The 13,075-nt window shown below is 40.3% G+C and overlaps 1 long non-coding RNA gene across 1 annotated transcript; it reads right to left on the reverse strand.

The window, feature by feature from the left end:
- Positions 1-3,383: 3,383 nt before the first annotated feature.
- LOC129823137 (uncharacterized) lies at positions 3,384-6,428 on the reverse strand. The gene is made up of 2 exons (XR_008754577.1): positions 6,210-6,428; positions 3,384-4,114 (listed from the first exon to the last, which is right to left on the reverse strand). It is a non-coding gene; the product is annotated as an uncharacterized LOC129823137 (long non-coding RNA).
- Positions 6,429-13,075: the final 6,647 nt, after the last annotated feature.

Consider the following 13,075-nt stretch of genomic DNA (forward strand, 5'->3'; position numbering starts at 1 on the left):
CATCACATAAAGATATTTACTTTGTATTGATTAGCAATTTCCCCAAGTGGTCACTTCAGACCAATTTGTGCTTCTCATCTTAGAGTAGGTCATGTTAGGTCAGTGAGGCTATTCTCTGTGCCAGGTCCTGCCCTGAGTGCAGGGCCTACAATAGCCTTTTGGTGGCCCTAAGTGAGATTTGGTCGTGGATCCCCCCACCTTGAGGCAAAAAAAATCAGTGGATTACTACAAGTTTAGATAGCTGGCTAGCTGACATGGCTAATTGAGTGACTGTCTCTGACTGACACAAAGGAAAAAGCTGCTGATGCACAACAACATTTTGAAATTGCACCTGGTGTTTTCTACTATTCTTACCCATCAATAGTAAGTTGAGACCACGACTGAGTTACAATATACACTACATGACCAAAAGTATGTGGACACCTGCTTGTCGAACATCTCATTCCAAAATCTTGGGCATTGATATGGAGTTGGTCAACATTTTGCTTCTATAACAGCCTCCACTCTTCTGGGAAGGCTTTCCGCTAGATGTTTGAACATTGCTGTGGGGACTTGCTTCCATTCGGCCACAAGAGCATTAGTGAGGTTGGGCACTGATGTTGGGCGATTAGGCCTGGCTCACAGTCGGCGATCCAATTCATCCCAAAGGTGTTCGATGGAGTTCGGGTTAGGGCTCTGTGCAGGCCAGTCAAGTTCTTCCTCACCGATCTCGACAAATCATTTCTGTGCTGACCTTGCTTTTTGGACAGGGGCAAGAAAGGGCCTTCCCCAAACTGTTGCCACAAAGTTGGAAGCACAGAGTCGTCTAGAATGTCATTGTATACTGTAGCATTAAGATTTCCCTTCACTGGAACTAAGGGGCCTAGCCCGAACCATGAAAAACAGCTCCAGACCATTATTCCTTCTCATCAGACTTTACAGTTGGTACTATGCATTGGGGTAGGTAGCATTCTCCTGGCATCTATCTGCCAAACACAGATTAGTCTGACGGACTGCCAGATGGTGAATTGTGATTCATCACTCCAGAGAATGCGTTTCCACTGCTCCAGGGTCCAATGGCAGTGAGCTTTACACCACTCCAGCCAACACTTGGCATTGCCCATGGTGATCTTAGGTTTGTGTGCGGTTGCTCGGCCATGGAAACCCATTTCATGAAGCTCCTGACAAACAGTTATTGTGCTGAAGTTGCTTCCAGAGACAGTTTGGAACTCGCTAGTGAGTGTTGCAACCAAGGACAGACAATTTTTACCACTTCACAATAACAGCACTTACAGTTGACCGGGGCAGCTCTAGCATGACAGAAATTTGACGAACTGACTTGTTGGAAAGGTGGCATCCTATGACGGTGCCACAATGAAAGTCACTGAGCTCTTCAGTAAGGCCATTCTACTTCCAATGTTTGTCTATGGAGATTTCATGGTTGTGTGCTCGATTTTATACACCTGTCAGCAACCGGTGTGGCTGAAATAGCCGAATCCACTCATTTGAAAGGGGTGTCCACATACTTTTGTATATATCGAGCACACAGCCATATTGTAACTCAGTCAGGGTCTTAACTTACTATTAAGAGTAAGAATATATATAGGCAATCTTTATGTTGCTGAGGTCATTCATAGAGGCCCATTATTTTCTACAGCATTAGAATAACCTAAAAGTACTCAGGAAATGTGCCATTATTTTCTACAGCAGTATAATAACCTAAAAGTACTCAGGAAATGTGGCATTATTTGCAACACCCATACATTATACACCAGAATGACTACAGACCAGGGCTGGGATCAATTCAGGAAGTGATTTTAATTAAAAAATCGAAAATTGAATAACTTTTTAAATAAATGGCTTCTACTCCTTAGTTTATTGATAAATCATTAAAAATATATTTTTTATTTTTTATTTTAAATGGTTATTTAAGCTACCTTCCTGAATTGCCTTCAATTCGAATTGACCCTAGCCCTGCGAGAGATAACCCAGTATGCTTTTATATGACTATCTCTCTACCACACTATGCACAATCTATTTTTCTTTCTTTGTTCCCTGCCTCCATCCCTCCCTTTCTCTTGTCTTTCTCAGCCTCATTATAATGACGTGTACAGTGTCTGAAAACGTATCAGCCAAGATCCTGTTATTTCGTACTGCTGACCAAAGGAGTGGGAGGAATCCTAACTTAATTCAGGAAAACGGGCAAACCACTGGTACCCAAGGGTAGTGAAATGGGTATTGCATCATCTAGGAGGGCCTTCTCTTCTTCCTATGGTGCTTTGTGATTGTCAGATAACTTAAATTCTGATTTAAAATGTGGATACTGTATGCCTATAGACCTATCAAATACAAATTCCCACAGAAAATTCTGATGAATTGTAGTGTATATTGTTTGCTAGTGATTACCCTGAAACCTTGTCAACTTGATAAAAGGATTCGACATGAACCATGTACGTTTACCCTCACTCACTCTGTGGCGTGTAGCCTACAGTGGTACACAATGTATTCAAGCCTGCCCATGTATGCAACGGCCACCAGGTGGCAGAGCAACCCTATGGGAATTATTGTAAATCTACAAACAGGGAAGAAACGATTCAACATAGACTTAGATTTGATTGAATTTGAATAAATGCTTTTGACCAATGCATATCAATATCTATTCGAAATTGTGGAGATGCACTATATATTTGAATCTGGATTATCTGTCCAGATTCTGAGTCAAATGATCCTAGAATGGACGGTTGAACCTGCTGGCCTACGGATGAGTGTATGTAGGTTAGGACTATCCCGTGTTTGGCTTGCTACAATTGAGTTGGTCGTTACATTAGGCTATGTTATAGAAAGAAAAATGCACTGCTTGCAAATGTCAAGTAATCTTGTTCGACTAGGCTTATATCATTAAGCTTACACGTAAACCTCAGAATTAGACACGATGCAATGTAGAACTGTGGCTATACATGTTCCTACGTGCATGCTTGTGGCGTGTGTGTTTCTGTGCCTGTTTGTGAGTGCTGATGCATGCATACAGTGCCTTTGTGTAAATAAATCCCGTTGTGCCCTACTTTCGTGTATTCAATAGAATGAATTGCATTTGTTTGAGCTTACTGTATATTTCGTGTATAATATTCTTCTGGAGCGTTTGCATAGCGCAGGCCTACTAAAACAAAGGGCTGCTCGTCTCGGCGGCTAGCTGGTTTCAGCACCAGTAGAGGTGGATAGCGCCTTCAGAGCAGGCCGTGAATAAGCAAGGCCTCTGCCAAAGGTCAACATTCATAGACACTCGACCACAGCGCACATTCACAACATCATACCACCTTTTTTAAGCTGCATTTGTTTCAGATGGATGTGTTTAAGCATATCATGTTGCATATCGACCGTCAAAAAAGTAAGACATGAGCTGGTAATATTGGGTACAATTTCTTTATTCTGAAAAAAGAAAACAATACAAAATAGAGGGCAATTTACAGACAACAATTGCAGACACACAAAGCGTTTCCGTTATCCCTTTAGCGTGTTGTTTTAATGAAAGCTGTGTGCTCTCGCGCCGACGATAGCAGGCTCCGCTCTTGGCATTCACCGCGTGCCTTAATTGTAAGACATTAAATCAAGGTCCGCTGTGAACACGGAAAGCCAGAACCAGAACCTCAGATCCCTCTCTGTGTGTGTGTGTGTGCGTGTGTGTGTGACCACTTCGACTCATACTATTCCTTGTTCAATGTACCCACCCGTTCCTTCATAGTTATAGTATAGTTATGTGGATATACATCTTGTCAATGTCGATGTCATTGTTCTTTGAAGTTGGACTCCCAAAACAGCCAATCATTCTGTAATGGTAGACAAAGTTGCTGATAAATGTATATACATTACCCCACCGTGAAAACTGAATGTAATTTGGCAAAATTTGAAAAATGTTTGCAATAGGCTAAGCCTATTGAAGGCCCGCGGGCATTGAACTTGGTGCGTAATGGGTTAAAGTCGTCACTAGCGCTGTTTTTTGGTGGCGAGTTTCAAAATGATGGTTAGTCCGAATTCATCTCGGGAGGCAAAAAAAGAGAGCCGGGACGTTTGATCGTCTCTTCAAAAAAGCTTCGGACAGATGTAGACTTCAACCTCGTCGTATTCCTCCATCAAATATCTACCAAAAAAAGAAGAAAACACAAAATGCGTCACAAACCTTCTTAGAAAGTCAATACTGCAATCATCTTATTTTTTTAAATAATCTTACAGAGATCCATACATGTCGCTGTCTGCGTAGAAAAAAATGGATGGCCCTTTACAAGAGAACGCATAGCACCGCACACGTCTAGTCGCAGGTCAAGTTAAAAAAAAGAGAGATGCCGCAAAGCGCGAGCGGTACAATTGAAAAGCTTGCTTCCCTCCCGCATACCGTATTCCATCAACGCACCGTGGAACCACCGAAGGCAAAGGTATATAGGCTCCTCTCCTCACAAATCCATCTGGGACCGAGGACGAGCTGAGCTGAGCTGTACATGTCCCGTTTCCAACACCGCTAAATGTGACTGATCGCCCTCAGCCCGGTCTTTTCCACTCGCTGGATAACTTTAGGATTAATGGCGCTCTAGCCAAACAAATAAGGCATCTGCCTTCAGCGCAAGAGGATTGCATGGGGGGCGGTGACGTCACTGGGCAAACAGATGTTCCCTCTCTCTCTCTCTCTCTCTATAGCCAACGTCCCCGATCAGCTTCCTGTGCCCTTGAAACTAAGGAAAAAGCACTTCAATCCCAGTTTAAACCTATAATCTCCCTGTTTCTTAGCTGTTGCAATTAGGCTACCCAATGCACCCAGTTAAGATGTAATGGTGATGGACATAATGGAAATAGAGGATTTTAAATATTGTTTTGGCATTTCAGTGCACTGTGATCTGGATGAGTAGTTTGATAATATATAGCCTAAATTAAAGGTTTGACACTTATACAATGTTATACTATTCTAAAAATGAACACGCACACACGTACACACGCGCACACATTCCGATTCCGAGTTAAGCAGAGAGCGAGAGGTATTTTCTTTTTTTAACAGTTTGCCGAATTGTTTCATATCTGTCAGCCATCGACAACAATTTAGTTAAACAATTTGTTTAAGTCCAATGCTGGAGCCTATCTGCTCTTGGTGGTTTTGAAACAGGTGCATGCACCTTGCAAACTATTTTACATTTTCTCTTGAAAGCAAGATAATGTGTGCATTAATTAAATTAATTGTGCACAGCAGGCTAGCCATGTGCATAGCATATCAAAGGCATAGTGTTTATAGCGCATTATAAACGCGTTTGAAACTGCATTCCAATAAGCTATTGGATGTAATCTCTGGTTGTGTTGAATTCAGTCTTTATGTCCATTAATTTACCTCATGAACCAGTGCAAAGTATCCTGACATTTCAATAATCAATGATTGAGTCATTGCTACAATACTGCTATTACCTCCGCCACTAATATTACGAGTAGCCTATCTACTACAGCAAGTAGGCTACTGCTACAACAGTGCTTCTAAGCGATCCACTAGACTTTGGGGGCTATTTCTGCCTTTAGACAGATTATATTCATCCATAAACATACGCTAGGATGCAGTGTGGATCCTGAAGGTTACCGAATATGATTATTGAACTGCATCACCCATTCAATGGAGAAACAAAGAGAAACGCCATTTTAGATGGGGGGAAAATCCCCTCTATCATATGAAATATCTAAATGAAGCCGTCCTTTATGAACCGATATTTGGAGTGTATGACAAAACCGTATGACAGTCTTCGCATCCGTTAACCATTGAGAACGCAACCCAGTTGACCCAATGTGCGCGGACCTATTGTCTTCAAGCGCTGCGCGAACGAACAAATAAACAAGTGCATAATGACCATGCATCCATGCCGTCGTTGTTATGGATTATATAACTCTATTCATATGTGTCCAGTTGCACTGTAATGTTTTCTGTCTCTTTGTCTGGCTCTTTGTCAGCCTTATTCATATCCATGAATACTTTAGGTATTTTTTTCTGAACGCCCGCAATAACAATGGCAAGTGCAACGTGGGAAGGAATGTCCGTTATCTTTGAGCACATATGCCTAGAGCGAACCATGCCGACACCACGACCTCATACAGGCCTAGTGCATGGTCCGTTTTTATGTTACGCAGTGACCAGACTTAAAAAGCACATTTATTTTCATCTAATTTATGATATAAGACACGGACCTAGTCGAAACATGGACCATACTCACCATCTCTCGCCATATGGTCCATCTTATAGTCTTTTCGTGTATCCATTCGTTTGTGTTGTCTTTCACGTCACTATATGGTGTAGTTATTTTTGGTCTTAGCAAAGCAACTTGTATTCCCGGTTATTTCGGTGTAGCGATGGACAATCGGACGACTCCGGCAGGCGAGTAGTGGATACCAGTATGAGCAATGCTCTAGCTTCTGCAAAGCATGGCTGCGTTTTTTCCTTTTTTTCAAGAGGGCAGGTCGTTCTGTGCATTACAATGAGTTAAATCCCTCTCTCTCTCTCTCTCTCTCTCTCTCTCTCTCTCTCTCCCTCTCTCTCTCTCTCTCTCTCTCTCTCTCTCTCTCCCTCTCTCTCTCTCTCTCTTTTTAATATCAAATTTCAATATAACATGTAAATAATTTGGTTAAGTTTGTCATCTGCCCATGTTGTTCGTCGTGTTTGTATCTTTCATGGTGTTAAATATAGCCTAGCAGTGCACTAAATCATAATGGACTAGATATATGGAATCAACTATAATCTGAACCTAGATTAGGAGTGTGTGTAATAACGGTACAGCATTGAATCGTCGTCTCCATGTGCTGGGCGCAATTTGTCATGTTTAATACCGTTTGTCCTGAGAGCTCCATTAGTACGTTATAGTTATGCCTCTGGACCGCAGCTCAATCTCACTGCATTTGATCCTGTGAGATGGTGAGCCCTCAGACCGCACGTGATTCATGGGCCATATATAAATGTAATTTTATTACACGACCTTAAAATAAGTACAAATTCATATTTACAACTTCTAACGATTGTAGATGTTTAAGCATACCCCTCGACCCAGAGTATCGTTATGTACTTAACCTATGCATGAAGGTCTTCTAGGTAGCCTATTGTAAATAAAGGTAGGTAGCCTATTGTAAATAAAGGTAGGTAGCCTATTTTAAATAAAGGTAGGTAGCCTATTGTAAATAAAGGTAGGTAGCCTATTGTAAATAAAGGTAGGTAGCCTATTGTAAATAAAGGTAGGTAGCCTATTTTAAATAAAGAAGGGCCTTATTCACGCAAGTGCATTTATTTACATGCATACCATTCTTCATATATTTCTAAAACACTATAATGTTGCAAAGGCTTGCACTTCCTCTGGATAAGCCATGCTTAGCACCATGTTACAAGCGCAGATGTCATGGATATTTTGGCGCATGTAACTCTCCAGTGTAGAGTTAGGCAAACTGCTGCAGCTTTCCTAATTAGGTCAGATGAGATAAGGTGGATTCAGCACTTACAGTACCATCAAATATGGCAAAAGGCTATTTCTGCTTCATAGCACACCAGGTTTTTGAAAATGTCAAATATTGTAGACCCAAGGCCAGTAAAATGTGAGGGAACATAGGCGACTATAATTCTCCAAACGCGTCATCAGTCAATGTCTGACTTGATATGAAAAACGCAGAGACATTAATATCAGTCACATTATGGATAGTAGCTAGCCTACTTCTAGGTCTATAGGCTTGCGATTTTGGTTAAACAAATTTGAAATGGGTGTGAAAAATCCACTAGGCCTATACAGTGCGAGCTATTCAATATCGAATGAATAATTAATTGAAGTAAGTGCCACCCATGTGTTCTGTGCTACTGGTTTGTATTCCCCGCAGTTCCTGTGGAGGTCGACGCAGGGGCAAAATATCCAATCGAAAGACAACACAGTATGGATCCCCACACTGGGCCCCATGGAAAGATGATGTCACCCTAGCCTGTCTAAACTCACTAAAGCCCTATAGGCTCAATGAAATGACCCGCGTACACAGTGAATCACACACACACACACACACACACACACACACACACACACACACACACACACACACACACACACACACACACACACACACACACACACACACACACACACACACACACACACACACACACACACACACACACACACACACACACATATACACACACAGAGAAAAGCAAATTGTTACATACAAATATATTTCAGTTGACTTGATTTGAACATCTGATATGTCACTAAAGCATGTGTGTCCTCCACTTGCTCTGAATACAGAAGCTGCTGCATGTTCAAAATGCACCAGCCTTTAAGAACAAAACACCCCCTCTATTTCTCTGCTTCTTCTCCCTCTGCTTTCCCTCTGTTCTCTTGACGCTGTGGAGGCTGCAGGCCTTCTCCTCTCCATCCACAGGACCTTTACCTCCCAGCCTGCCCTCTATACAATTGTACTATAGGCTACTACTACATTATAATACAACGGGCCTTTAAACACACGATTGCTGTGAAAATTCAATTCTCGTTTGATGATGCCACATTGGCGGATAATGCATGCCACTACAAATATTAATACCGTATCTGGAAGGCATGGAATATAATTCATTTGTTTCTACAGTTTTAGTATGGATTAATCAATATGTGAAAACGCATTACTGTAGCAGCAGTGGTATAGTGCAAAACAGGTTATTTAAAGCTAAATGGACAAAGCCATTCAGGCCAAGCTACATCAGGCTACATATCTGGATAGCTGCCACTTCAGAGCGACATTTTAAAGCCGCCTATTTTATCTGTGAGGGCGTAGAAAAAACCTATTGTTCCTCCTGAAACAATGGAAGCTGCGGGCGACATGCAGCAGTGCGAGCATTGAATGGCGAGGCTACGGGATGTGCGCGGGTCAGTGCCCGGGGTCCCCCTCCCAAAGCCCCTTTCCCAGCGCGTCACAATGAGCCAGCGCGAAGTCTGGGCTCTGCGGGGTCACAGGCCATCCCGTATTGTCCTGCACTTCGAAACAGACAAACATTTATTAACCAATGGCCGAGCGGAGGGTCAACACAATGGAAAGGGTAAAAACAGAGAAAACAATACCTAGAGGGGAGGGGGGGACTACTCCGTAAAATGACTACTCCCTGCAGATGCAAATTCCACCATCAGTTAGGCCAGAGGTGGGCTTGTAAAGTTTGAAACTTTGCCCAAGTCCAACAGTCGGTGTAGAGAAATTTCTGCAGACTGATCTGGCTATTAATCGGAGGATGGTGATACTGCGTAAGCACAGCCTCTCAAGTAAGACAGAATTTCGACTTTTAGGTATTTTTTTTACTTTTTACATTTCGTTAAATTTTACATTGGATTGTGTTGTGCAGAATAGCCATGGTCTAGTCGGTGTGAGGTTGTAGTGCTCGGTTTAACTATTTGCTAAGGGTCATTGTTTGTGTAACCTAGACTAGATATCAAATGGGCCATAATGGAAAGTGGTGCTTTGCAATGTGGCATTACCCTGATTCACACGTCATTTTTCTCAAATTTGACGGGATTGTTTACAAAATACTCGAAAATATTACTTGAAAAACATTGGTTTAGGTTGTGTATAACTAGTCATGTGCAGCTGAAATTGGTCGCGACATATTCTGAGTGACACAAAAAAGAGCTATAGTAGCCTATGTCAGTTCAGTCATTTACAATTATTCGTTAAACATAAACACAATACCATGAAAGGCTGAATTAAATCAAAGTCAAGTGGTTTGTCAGGCTATTGGTCATTAAATGTAGCCTGTCTCTAAATGAAGTAACCTCTAGTTGTACTTGAAAAACATTTTATCGAGCATACAATATTGATGAATTATTGATTATTTCAGGAAACCGTTACTATGGGTTATACCGGCACGCACAGTAGGCATATGTATCTTTCGAATTGTAAGTACTTTACCGATTGTGGTCTATTTGTGTAACAATAGGCTCCATATAACATTCGTTTGTAGTAGGCTAAAGCATGTTAATAGGTATGAAAGCATGTTAATAGGTATGTAAATAGGTGAAAATCTAAACAAATCTAACTTTATTTAAAGTGGTGTTATCAGTCTGAGAATATTCATATTCAATTTAATAGCAATCTACCCGGCATGTTCCAGCCGAAATGTGGGGACATTTTCTGTAAATTAGCAACATCCAGACACAACTCTCTCATGTAAACAAATTCGTTTGTTGTCTGATGTAGTATGATACATAGACTACGATAAAACAACGGACATGTCAAATAGTCGCGGTGTAAATGTGCTGTTATTAATGCTTATAGAATTCTTCTTATTCCAGTCGATAAGCGTTGTGGTTTTCTGTATATCGAATTGAACAACGGGGTATATGTAGCCTTTATGACCCCTCCTCCTCCCTAGCCTATACAGACACAAAGACCCACAGGCTTCTATCCCCTAACCGTGTAGCATCAGAGCCTCACTGAAATACTTGACACATACAATAGGTTACCTCAAAGGTTGTAGAAGCAATGGCGTGGATCTTATCAATACCAATTTGATTGGCTAATTCATATTATCAATAGCATTATCCATATTAGCATTGATTAACCCCTCAGTAAGAACATTTGACGGCCTCAACCCATATCATAATCTTTTGATTTCAGACATCAATCTTTCAATGAGAAACTCATTGTCAATATTAGCAATATGATTATTAATATTTGCATTGATCAACCACTCAATTATATAATGGAATTTGGATTGCATTATTGTACAAATCATAATGTAACTATTTGAGACCCAGAGATGAGCTTGAGATTCCTGTTGTTTGATCGCTGAGAACGTTGATCAGTAGGAAGTGGGGGATGAGGTGTCTGATTATATATGAAGATATATACAAATAAATAGACTTTCAAAATACATCTCATGTTTTGCTTAAGGAATACATATCCATTGTAATAACCTTATATTTTATATTTCAATATACTAATAAGATACAAACACATTCAAAGCTAAATTAATGGAATCAGCCCAGTGAAGCTCCATTATTCCATTTTGCTATTCAAATAGAGGTAACAATTATTGTTAATAATTATATTGTTGTCAATGATAACCAAGATGTATCCACCATGCTCTAGTTTAGTGAGTTTTTGATTAACAGAAAGTATGAGATTGTATCTGGGAAATACTGTATGGAAGCATGATCAAATAGTCATGGTGGTCATGATACAAGTCAATGGCAGGATGAGGTAGTGTTTCAGTGAAGTCAGGTAGATTGCTGCAGTCATCACATCAAATTGTATTTGTCACATGCACCGAATAGAAGAGAGGTTGACTTCACCATGAAACGCTCACTTACGAGCCCTTTCCCAACAATGCAGAGTGAGTAAAAATGATCAAATATATATATTTGTTAAATTAATCTTATTGCCTGTCATGTTCAGTTCTGTAGCCATGACAATGTGATCATTGGTATATACAATCCTTCTTGAGGTTGCTCTGCCATTTGTGTTTATGCATTTTGTTACTACCCATAGATGGTATTTCCCAGAGCCATATATGGATGGCTATACAGATGTAGGATCCTCATTTGACCTATACTGTCACAGCAAAATGCATCAACAGAATTTGAACATTTAGTCCATAATGTTGCTTGATCGGTGGTTAGGCTATTAGCTGGCCAAAAGTAGGCTACATAAAAAGTGGAATACTGTTATTATAACTGTGTGTTAGTGGGGGTTTTCAGTGAACTCATGTAAATCACCAAGCTCCTATGCATTTCCTGTGATGCACAAACATTCTCAGCAACAAAAGAGTGGTCAAACGAAGATCCTATATATGTATGGCTCTGGTATTTCCTAGAAGATCATTGTAATGAATGGAGTAAATATTAGTATACAGACTATGAGAGATGGCTTGTCATGACCTGGTGTTTTCATTTTTTTATTACTAGGACACATAATGAGCAGTATTCTCTCCACTAGCAATGTATGTATGCTTCATGCTCATCATGTAATTACATAAGTCAATATTGCACTATAGTTAGGCCTACTCTACTCTAATGAAATGTATCATTATTGTACAGTACTGGCATCCAATCTCACCAGTTGTATTCTGTTTTGTTTTGGGTGATATACCTAGATGGCTTTCTTATCACAACTGTATTTCAATGAAATTCTGATCTGAGTTGTCCCCCTATATTTAGCCCAGATAGGCCTGGATGTTATCCCAGGCAGGGCAGTGTAGCACCAAACACCAAACAGTTGTTGTGTTGTTGTTGGTTGCGTGCGAGCAGAACCAGGTCATCTGCAGTACAGACCTTCAGGCTGTGTTTCTACAGATGTATGATCTTAATTTGAGCCTGTTTGCTACAGCATGAAAATGATCCTGCAGCAACAGGAAATGTTGGATTTTAATTATGTGGATTTTAATTAATGGACCTTTTTGTAGGGGTTGACACATTTTTCGTAAGGGAAAATTAAGTCTGATATTTCGAAGTGAAAATTACAAACCTTTTTAAAACAAAAAATATAAAGTTCTCCTGCAACAGAGTGATCAAATTATGATCCTACATCTGTAGCATCCTCCACGTACCACCACAATCACAATCATGTCTCTCCTCCGTTTAGGACTGCTTTTTAATGCAAATTAATCTTCAAATACAAAGTTGAATAGTATTCAATTGTTAATGCTAAATACAATAGCTTGAGTGCAAAGCCATGTGCAGATGTTTATTCTCAGTGGTAAATAATTAGAACTATGAAAAATATTTTTAAAAACATATAAATCCATGTACTCTAGGTTAAAAGTAATTAACGATACCAGTTCCAGCAACCCACAATTTGTGCCATTCATTAATTTTGTTTCAGCCAGCTGTAGTTTAAAGGGGCCATTCTTAGCCTGCTCTAAAAAGCATGTCAATAATTATTTCCTCAAAGACAATTGAATAGCACCATGATACCTTCAGGGGCGGACACTCTGGAGTCGTTTAGTACATATATACACTGAACAAAAAATATAAACGCAACATATAAAGTGTTGGTCCCATGTTTCATGAGCTGAAATAAAAGATCCCAGAAATGTTCCATACGCACAAAAGGCTTATTTCTCTCAAATGTACAA

The sequence above is a fragment of the Salvelinus fontinalis genome, chromosome 25 (genome assembly GCF_029448725.1).
Source record: "Salvelinus fontinalis isolate EN_2023a chromosome 25, ASM2944872v1, whole genome shotgun sequence".
Lineage (NCBI taxonomy): Eukaryota > Metazoa > Chordata > Actinopteri > Salmoniformes > Salmonidae > Salvelinus > Salvelinus fontinalis.